This window comes from Carcharhinus amblyrhynchos, unplaced genomic scaffold, assembly GCF_965287045.1.
Source record: "Carcharhinus amblyrhynchos unplaced genomic scaffold, sCarAmb.v2.hapA chromosome_201, whole genome shotgun sequence".
Classification (NCBI taxonomy): Eukaryota; Metazoa; Chordata; class Chondrichthyes; order Carcharhiniformes; family Carcharhinidae; genus Carcharhinus; species Carcharhinus amblyrhynchos.
In genome coordinates, this window is record NW_027649941.1 from 267,640 (window position 1) to 277,500 (window position 9,861).

Genomic DNA, 9,861 nt, shown 5'->3' on the forward strand with positions numbered 1-9,861 from the left:
TGCTCCAGCGGCTGCGGCTTGCTGCTCAATCTTTTCCCCGACGGTTTAATGTTTTGCCTGCTGCTCCCAGGGACAAAGTACCGACTGGTTAATGACTTCCACGATCCTCCAGCGGCTGTGGCTTCCTGTTTAATGTTCTCCCCGGCTGGTTAATGTTTTCCCTTCTGCTCCCAGGGACCAAGTACCGACTGGTTAATGACTTCCACGATCCTCCAGCGGCTGCGGCTTTCTGGTTAATGTTTTGCCCGACGGGGTATTGTTTTCACTGCTGCTCCAGGGACAAAGTACCGACTGGTTAATGACTTCCACGATCCTCCAGCGGCTGCAGCTTTCTGGTTAATGTTTTGCCCGACTGGTTAATGTTTTGCCCGACTGGTTAATGTGTTCCCTGCTGCTCCCAGGGACAAAGTACCGACTGGTTAATGACTTCCACGATCCTCCAGCGGCTGCAGCTTTCTGGTTAATGTTTTGCCCGACTGGTTAATGTTTTGCCCGACTGGTTAATGTGTTCCCTGCTGCTCCCAGGGACAAAGTACCGACTGGTTAATGACTTCCACGATCCTCCAGCGGCTGCGGCTTGCTGCTTAATGTTTTCCCCGACGGGTCAATGTTTTCACTGCTGCTCCCAGAGACAAAGTACCGACTGGTTAATGACTTCCACGGTCCTCCAGCGGCTGCAGCTTTCTGGTAAATGTTTTGCCCGACTGGTTAATGTTTTGCCCGACTGGTTAATGTGTTCCCTGCTGCTCCCAGGGGCAATGTACCGACTGGTCAATGGCTTCCACGATGCTGCAGCGGCTGCGGCTTTCTGGTTAATGTTTTCCCCGGCTGGTTTATGCTTTCCCTGCTGCTCCCAGGGACAAAGTACCGAGTGGTTAATGACTTGCATGATGCACCAGCGGCTGCGGCTTCCTGGTTAATGTTTTGCCCGACTGGTTAATGTTTTCCCCGTCTGGTGAATGTTTTGCCTCTGCTGCTACAGGGACCAAGCCCAACTGGTTAATGTTTTCCCCTCGGTTCTCCAGGGACTCCTGCTGCCTGGTGAATGCTTTCCCCGCCGCTTCTCCGGGGACTCGGTCCGACTGGTTCATGTTTTCCCCGACTGGTGAGTGTTTTGCCCCTGCTTCTCTGGAGACTAAGTGCAACTGGTTTCACGTCTTCCCTTCGACCCCAGGGACCAGAGTCTAAGTGGTGAATGTTTTCCCTTCTGCTCCAGGCAGCACGTCCAAGTGGTTCATGTTTTGCTCCTGCTTGTGCAGAGGGTACAAAATCCAAGGGGGGGACTGCCATTGCCCACACCGCAGCAGCAGCTGGTAACTGTTTTCCCCTGGCAAGTGGAAGCCTCCCTTCCCCCACCTGGCTGATACACTGACCTTCCCATAACCTCAGCATGTTTACAAACACTGCATGTCATTTCTTCAAAGCTTTGTTGACAGTTACCTGCACCTGTGTCAACACTCACCTCTCCCGCGCACTCAATCCAGCACTCGACCTGTGCCGGAACTGCGAGAGGCAGCGAGTGAGTTTTTAAAGTGGATGAAGTGTCCGAAGTCAGGCTTACATTCACATTGAAGTGAAGTTACTGAGAGAGTCAGGCAGACAGACAGACAGACAGACAGACAGGCAGGCAGGCAGGCAGAGAGAGAGGGGGGAATCGATATTCAAAGGTGTCAACGTGAATGATTCGCCTCACAAGCAAGGCCTACATTCAGACTGGATCAGCTTCCTGGGACACAGAGAGACAGAGGGAGAGGTGAAAGTTTTCCCCGACTGGTTAATGTTTTCCCCGGTGGGTTAATGTTTTCCCCCGCGGTTGGTTCATCTTTTGCCCCTGCTTCGCCAGAGACAAAGTCCGACTGGTTCATGTTGTCCCCTGGCTTCTCCAGGGACGATGTCCGGCTGGTTAATGTTTTCCCCTCGCTTCTCCATGCACCAAGTGCCACTGGTTAATGATTTCTCCGACTGGTTAATGTTTTGCCCCTGCTTCTCCGGAGACCACATCCGACTGGTGAATGTTTTCCTCTCGCTTCTACAGGGACTCAGTACACCAGGTTCATGTCTTGTCCCTGCTTGTCCAGAGGGTACAATAAAAAAGGGAACTGTCATGGCCCAAACAGCAGCAGCAGCAGCAGCAGCAAGTGGAAGCCTCCCTTCCCCCACCTGGCTGACACACTGACTTTGCCGTTCCCTCAGCATGTTTACAAACATTGCCTGCCGTTTCTTCAAAGCTTTGTTGACAGCTGCCTGCACCTGCTTCAATACTCACCCCTCCCCCCCTCTCACTCGAACACTCAAGCTGTGCCTGAACTGGCAGAGAGAGCGAGTTTTTAAAGTTTCTCACGTGTCAGAAGTCAGGCTTACATGAACACTGCAGGGAAGTTACTGAGAGAGAGGGACAGTGAGAGAGAGGGAGAGACAGACAGGCAGAGAGAGGGGGGATCGATATTTAAAGGTGTCAACATGAATGATTCGCCTCACAAGCAAGGCCTACATTCACACTGAATCAGCTTACTGGGACACAGAGATAAAGGGGGAAGAGGTGAAAGTTTTCCCCGACCGGTTCATGTTATCCACCCCCCCCCCCCCTGCTTCTCCAGGCTCCAAGTCCCACTGGTTCAAGTTTTCCCCACGGCTGGTTCATGTCTTGCCCATCGAGCCAGGCCCTAAGCCCCACGGGTTAATGTTTTGCCCGGTTGGTTAATGTTTTGTCCGACTGGGTAATGTTTTCCCCAGTTGGTTCCTGTTTTCCCCGACTGGTTAATGTTTTGTCCGACTGGTTAATGTTTTCCCCAGTTGGTTAATGTTTTCCCCGACTGGTTAATGTTTGGCCTGACTGGTTAATGTTTTCCCCACGGTTGTTTGATGCTGTGCCCCTGCGTCGCCAGGGACTCTGTTCAACTGTTGAACGCTTTCCCCTCGGTTCTCCAGGGACCAAGCACAACTGGTTAATGCTTTCCCCCAGCTTCTCCAGGCACCCAGCCCCGACTGGTTAATGTTTTCCCCCTGCTTCTCCAGGGGCCAAGTCCCACAGTTGAATGACTTCCCGGTGGTTGGATCATGCTTTCCCCACCGTTGTTCCATGCTTTGCCCATCCAGCCAGACCCGAATTCGGACTGGTTAATGTTTTGCCCGACTGGTTAATGTTTTCCCCGGTTGGTTAATGTTTTGCCCGACTGGTTAATGTTTTCCCCACGGTTGGTTCATGCTGTGCTCCTGCTTCTCCAGGGAGCAAGTGCAACTGGTTAATGTTTTCCCCTCGGTTCTCCAGGGACCAAGCACCACTGGATAATGTTTTCCCCTTCGCTTCTCCAGGGACAGGGCCCGACGGGTTAATGTTTTCCCCCTGCTCCTCCAGGGACCAAGCCCCACTGTGTCATGACTTCCCCATGTTTGGTTCATGCCTTCCCCACCGTTCTCTCACGATTTGCCCACCCAGACAGACCCTAAGCCCCACCGGTTAATGTTTAGCCCGACTGGTTAATGTTTTGTCCGACTGGTTAATGTTTTGCCCAGTTGGTTAATGTTTTCCCCGACTGGTTAATGTTTTGCCCTACTGGTTAATGTTTTCCCCACGGCTGGCTACCGTTTTGCCCCTGCTTCTCCAGGGAGTACGCCCAACCGGTTCATGTTTTCCCCTCGGTTCTCCAGGGACCAAACACCACTGGTTAATGTTTTCCCCTCGGTTCTCCAGGCACCAGGCCCGACGGGTGAATGTTTTCCCCCCTGCTCCTCCAGGGACCAAGTCCCACTGTTGAATGACTTCCCCAAGGTTGGTTCATGCCGTCCCCACCGTTCTCTGACGATTTGCCCACCCAGACAGACCCTAAGCCCCACCGGTTAACGTTTTGCCCGACTGGTTAATGTTTTGTCCGACTGGTTAATGTTTTGCCCAGTTGGTTAATGTTTTGCCCGACTGGTTAATGTTTTGCCCGACTGGTTAATGTTTTGCCCACGGTGGGTTCATGTTTCGCCCCTGCTTCTCCAGGGAGCAGGCCCGACTGGTTAATGTTTCCCCCTCGGTTCTCCAGGGACCAAGCACCACTGGTTAATGTTTTCCCCTGCGCTTCTCCAGTCACCCAGCCCAACTGGTTTATGTTTTCCCCCTGCTCCTCCAGGGACCAAGTCCCACTGTTGAATGACGTCCCTATGGTTGGTTCATGCCGTCCCCACCGTTGTTTCATGATTTGCCCAACCAGACGGACCCTAAGCCCCACTGGTTAATGTTTTGCGGGGTTGGTTAATGTTTTGCCCGACTGGTTAATGTTTTGCCCACGGCTGGTTCATGTTTCGCCCCTGCTTCTCCAGGGAGCAAGCCCAACTGGTTAATGTTCTCCCCTCGGTTCTCCAGGGACCAAGCACCACTGGATAATGTTTTCCCCTTCGCTTCTCCAGGGACAGGGCCCGACGGGTGAATGTTTTCCCCCTGCTCCTCCAGGGACCAAGCCCCACTGTGTCATGACTTCCCCATGTTTGGTTCATGCCTTCCCCACCGTTGTTTCACGATTTGCCCACCCAGCCAGACCCTAAGCCCCACTGGTTCATGTTTTGCCCAGTTGGTTAATGTTTTGCCCGACTGGTTAATGGTTTCCCCAGTTGGTTAATGTTTTGCCCGACTGGTTAATGTTTTGCCCGGCTGGTTAATGTTTTGCCCACGGTTGGTTCATGTTTCGCCCCTGCTTCTCCAGGGAGCAAGCCCAACTGGTTAATGTTTTCCCCTCGGTTCTCCAGGGACCAAGCACCACTGGTTAATGTTTTCCCCTCGGTTCTCCAGGCACCAGGCCCGACGGGTGAATGTTTTCCCCCCTGCTCCGCCAGGGACCAAGTCCCACTGTGGAATGACTTCCCCAAGGTTGGTTCATGCCGTCCCCACCGTTGTCTCACCATTTGCCCACCCAGACAGACCCTAAGCCCCACCGGTTAATGTTTTGCCCGACTGGTTAATGTTTTGTCCGACTGGTTAATGTTTTGCCCAGTTGGGTAATGTTTTGCCCGACTGGTTAATGTTTTGCCCTGCTGGTTAATGTTTTCCCCACGGCTGGCTAACGTTTTGCCGCTGCTTCTCCAGGGAGTACGCCCAACTGGTTAATGTTTTCCCCTCGGTTCTCCAGGGACCAAGCACCACTGGTTAATGTTTTCCCCGCGGTTCTCCAGGCACCAGGCCCGACGGGTGAATGTTTTCCCCCCTGCTCCGCCAGGGACCAAGTCCCACTGTTGAATGACTTCCCCAAGGTTGGTTCATGCCGTCCCCACCGTTCTCTGACGATTTGCCCACCCAGACAGACCCTAAGCCCCACCGGTTAACGTTTTGCCCGACTGGTTAATGTTTTGTCCGACTGGTTAATGTTTTGCCCAGTTGGTTAATGTTTTGCCCGACTGGTTAATGTTTTGCCCACGGTTGGTTCATGTTTCGCCCCTGCTTCTCCAGGGAGCAGGCCCAACTGGTTAATGTTTCCCCCTCGGTTCTCCAGGGACCAAGCACCACTGGTTAATGTTTTCCCCTGCGCTTCTCCAGTCACCCAGCCCAACTGGTTTATGTTTTCCCCCTGCTCCTCCAGGGACCAAGTCCCACTGTTGAATGACGTCCCCATGGTTGGTTCATGCCGTCCCCACCGTTGTTTCATGATTTGCCCAACCAGACGGACCCTAAGCCCCACTGGTTAATGTTTTGCCCGGTTGGTTAATGTTTTCCCCAGTTGGTTAATGTTTTGCCCGACTGGTTAATGTTTTCCCCGACTGGTTAATGTTTTGCCCGACTGGTTAATGTTTTGCCCACGGTTGGTTCATGTCTCGCCCCTGCTTCTCCAGGGAGGAAGCCCAACTGGTTAATGATTTCCCCGCGGTTCTCCAGGGACCAAGCACCACTGGTTCATGTTTTCCCCTCGGTTCTCCAGGCACCAGGCCCGACGGGTGAATGTTTTCCCCCTGCTCCTCCAGGGACCAAGTCCCACTGTTGAATGACTTCCCCAAGGTTGGTTCGTGCCGTCCCCACCTTTGTTTCACGATTTGCCCACCCAGACAGACCCTAAGCCCCACTGGTTAATGTTTTGCCCGGTTGGTTAATGTTTTGCCCGACTGGTTAATGTTTTGCCCGGCTGGTTAATGTTTTGCCCACGGTTGGTTCATGTTTCGCCCCTGCTTCTCCAGGGAGCAAGCCCAACTCGTTAACGTTTTCCCCTCGGTTCTCCAGGGACCAAGCACCACTGGTTCATGTTTTCCCCTCGGTTCTCCAGGCACCAGGCCCGACGGGTTCATGTTTTCCCCCTGCTCCTCCAGGGACCAAGTCCCACTGTTTAATCACCTCCCCATGGTTGGTTCATGCCGTCCCCACAGTTGTTTCACGATTTGCCCACCCACGCAGACCCTAAGCCCCACGGGTTAATATTTTGCCCGGTTGGTTAATGTTTTGTCCGACTGGTTAATGTTTTGCCCAGTTGGTGAATGTTTTCCCCGACTGGTTAATGTTTTGCCCTACTGGTTAATGTTTTGCCCGACTGGTTAATGTTTTCCCAAGGATGGTTGATGCTGTGCCCCTGCTTCTCCAGGGGCTATGGCCACCCGGTTAATGTTTTCCCCTCGGTTCTCCAGGGACGAGGCCCGACTGGTTAGTGTTTTCCCCCTGCTTCTCCGGGGACCAAGTCCCACTGTTTAATGACTTTCCCATGGTTGGTTCGTGCCTTCCCCACCCTTGTTTCATGTTTTGACCACCCAGCCAGACCCTAAGCCCCACTGATTAATGTTTTGTCCGACTGGTTAATGTTTTGTCCGACTGGTTAATGTTTTCCCCAGTTGGTTAATGTTTTGCCCGAGTGGTTCATGTTTTGCCCGGCTGGTTAATGTTTTCCCCACGGTTGGCTGACGTTTTGCCCCTGCTTCTACAGGGAGCGAGCCCAACTGGTTACCGTTTTCCCGTCGGTTCTCCAGGGACGAAGCACCACTGGTTAATGTTTTCCCCTTCGCTTCTCCAGGGACCAGGCCCGACGGGTCAATGTTTTCCCCCCTGCTCCTCCAGGGACCCAGTCCCACTGCTGAATGACTTCCCCGTGGTTGGTCCATGCCTTCCCCACCGTTGACCCATGTTTGGCCCACCCAGCGAGACCCTAAGCCCCACTGGTGAATGTTTTGCCCGGTTGGTTAATGTTTTGCCCGACTGGTTAATGTTTTCCCCACGGATGGTTGATGCGGCGCCCATGCTTCTCCAGGGACTCGGGCCAACTGATGAGTGTTTTCCCCTCGCTTCTCCAGGGACAAGGTCCGACTGGTTCATGTTTTGCCCCTGCTTCTCCAGGGACTACGGCCAACTGGTTAATGTTTTCCCCTCGTTCCTCCAGGGACAAGGTCCGACTGCTTAATGTTTTCCTCACGGTTGGTTCATGCTTTCCCCACCGTGGCTGAATGTGTGGCCCAGCCAGGCAGAGCCCAAGTCGCACTGCTTCATGTTTTGCCCGACTGGTTAATGTTTTCCCCAGTTGGTTAATGTTTTGCCCGGCTGGTTAATGTTTTGCCCGAGTGGTTAATGTTTTGCCCGACTGGTTCATGTTTTCCCGACGGTTGGTGGATGCTGTGCCCCTGCTTCTCTTGGGACTATGGCCAACTGGTGAATGTTTTCCCCTCGGTTCTCCAGGGACCAAGCCCAACTGGTTCATCTTTCCCCCAACGGTTCTCCAGGGGCTAGGTCCAACTGGTTAATGTTTTCCCCACGGTTGGTTCATGCTTTCCCCACCGTTGCATCACGTGTGGCCCATCCAGGCAGAGCCCAAGTCCCCCAGGTTCATGTTTGGCCCGAGTGGTTAATGTTTTCCCCAGCTGGTTAATGTTTTGCCCGACTGGTTAATGTTTTGCCCGAGTGGTTAATGTTTTGCACGACTGGTTAATGTTTTGCCCAGTTGGTTAATGTTTTGCCCGACTGGTTAATGTTCGGCAAGACTGGTTGAGGTATTCCCCACGGACGGTGGATGCTGTGCCCCTGCTTCTGCAGGGACTATGGCCAACTGGTTCATGTTTTCCCCTCGGTTCTCCAGGGACCAAGCCCAAGTGGTTGATCTCTTTCCCACGGTTCTCCAGGGGCTAGGTCCAACTGGTTAATGGTATCCCCACGGTCGGTTCATGCTTTCCCCACCGTTGCATCATGTGTGGCCCATCCAGGCAGAGCCCAAGTCCCCCGGGTTCATGTTGGGCCCGAGTGGTTAATGTTTTGCCCAGTTGGTTAATGTTTTCCCCGACTGATTAATGTTTTGCCCAGTTGGTCAATGTTTTGCCCGACTGGTTAATGTTTTGCCCGAGTGGTTAATGTTTTGCCCGACTGGTTAATGTTTTGCCCGAGTGGTTAATGTTTTGCCCGACTGGTTAATGTTTTGCCGCAGTGGTTCATGTTTTCCTCGACTGGTTAATGTTTTGCCCTCGGTTGGTTAATGCTTTGCCCCTGTTTCTCCAGAGACTAAGTCCGACTGGTCCGTCCTTTCCCCAAGCTTCTGCAGGCACCATGTCCAACTGGTAAGTGCTTTCCCTTCTGCTCCAGGCAGTCAGCCCGACTGGTTAGTGTTTTGCCCCTGCTTTTCCAGGGACCAATTCCCACCGGTTAATGTTTTCCCCGTGATTGGTTCAAGCTTCCCCCACGGTCGCTGAATGATTTGCCCATCCAGCCAGTGGCCAAGTCCCACTGGTTCATGTTTTCCCCCGGTTGGTTCATGTTTTCCCCGGTTGGTTAATGTTTTGCCCGACTGGTTAATGTTTTGCCCGACTGGTTAATGTTTTCCCCACGGTTGGTTCATGTTTTGCCCCGGCTTCTCCACAGACTAAGTCCTACTGGTTAACGTGTTCCCCCCAGCTTCTGCAGGGACTATGCCCGACTGGTTAATGGTTTCCCTCCTGCTCCAGGCACCAAGACCGACTGGTTAATGTTTTCCCTCCTGCTCCAGGCAACAGGAGCACCTGGTTTCCCCCCTGCTTCTCCAGTCTAACTGGTGAATGTCGCCCCCCCCGCCCCCCCCTTGCTTCTCCAGGCACTCACTCCCACTGGCTCATCATCTCCCCGTTGCTGCCCGTGCAAGGCGCGCACAAGCCCGCCAACAGCTTGATCTCCCCCCCGCTACCACCAGAGACTGACTCCCAATGGTCCACCTTCTCCCCCCTGCTTCTCCAGGCACTCACTCCCACTGGCTCATCATCTCCCCGCTGCTGGCCGTTGAAGGCACCCACAAGCCCGCCAACAGCTTGATCTCCCCCCCACTACCGCCAGAGACTGACTCCCAATGGTCCACCTGCTCCCCCTGCTTCTCCAGTCATCCACTCCCACTGGTTCGTCTTCTGCCCGCTGCCTGCACGCCTTCTCAACGCTGCTGCCCGCCCAAGGCACGCACAAGCCCGCCAACAGCTTGATCTCCCCCCCACAGCCTCACTCCCAATCGCCCACCTTCTCCCCCTGCTTCTCCAGGCACTCACTCCCACTGGCTCATCATCTCCCCGCTGCTGGCCGTTGAAGGCACCCACAAGCCCGCCAACAGCTTGATCTCCCCCCCACTACCGCCAGAGACTGACTCCCAATGGTCCACCTTCTCCCCCTGCTTCTCCAGGCGTCCAGTCCCACTGGCTCATCACCTCCCCGCTGCTGCCCGTGCAAGGCACCCACCAGCCCGCCAACAGCTTGATCTCCCCCCCGCTACCGCCAGAGACTGACTCCCAAAGGTCCACCTTCTCCCCCTGCTTCTCCAGTCATCCACTGCCACTGGTTCGTCTTCTGCCCGCTGCCTGCACGCCTTCTCAACGCTGCTGCCCGCCCAAGGCACGCACAAGCCCGCCAACAGCTTGATCTCCCCCCCACAGCCTCACTCCCAATCGCCCACCTTCTCCCCCTGCTTCTCCAGG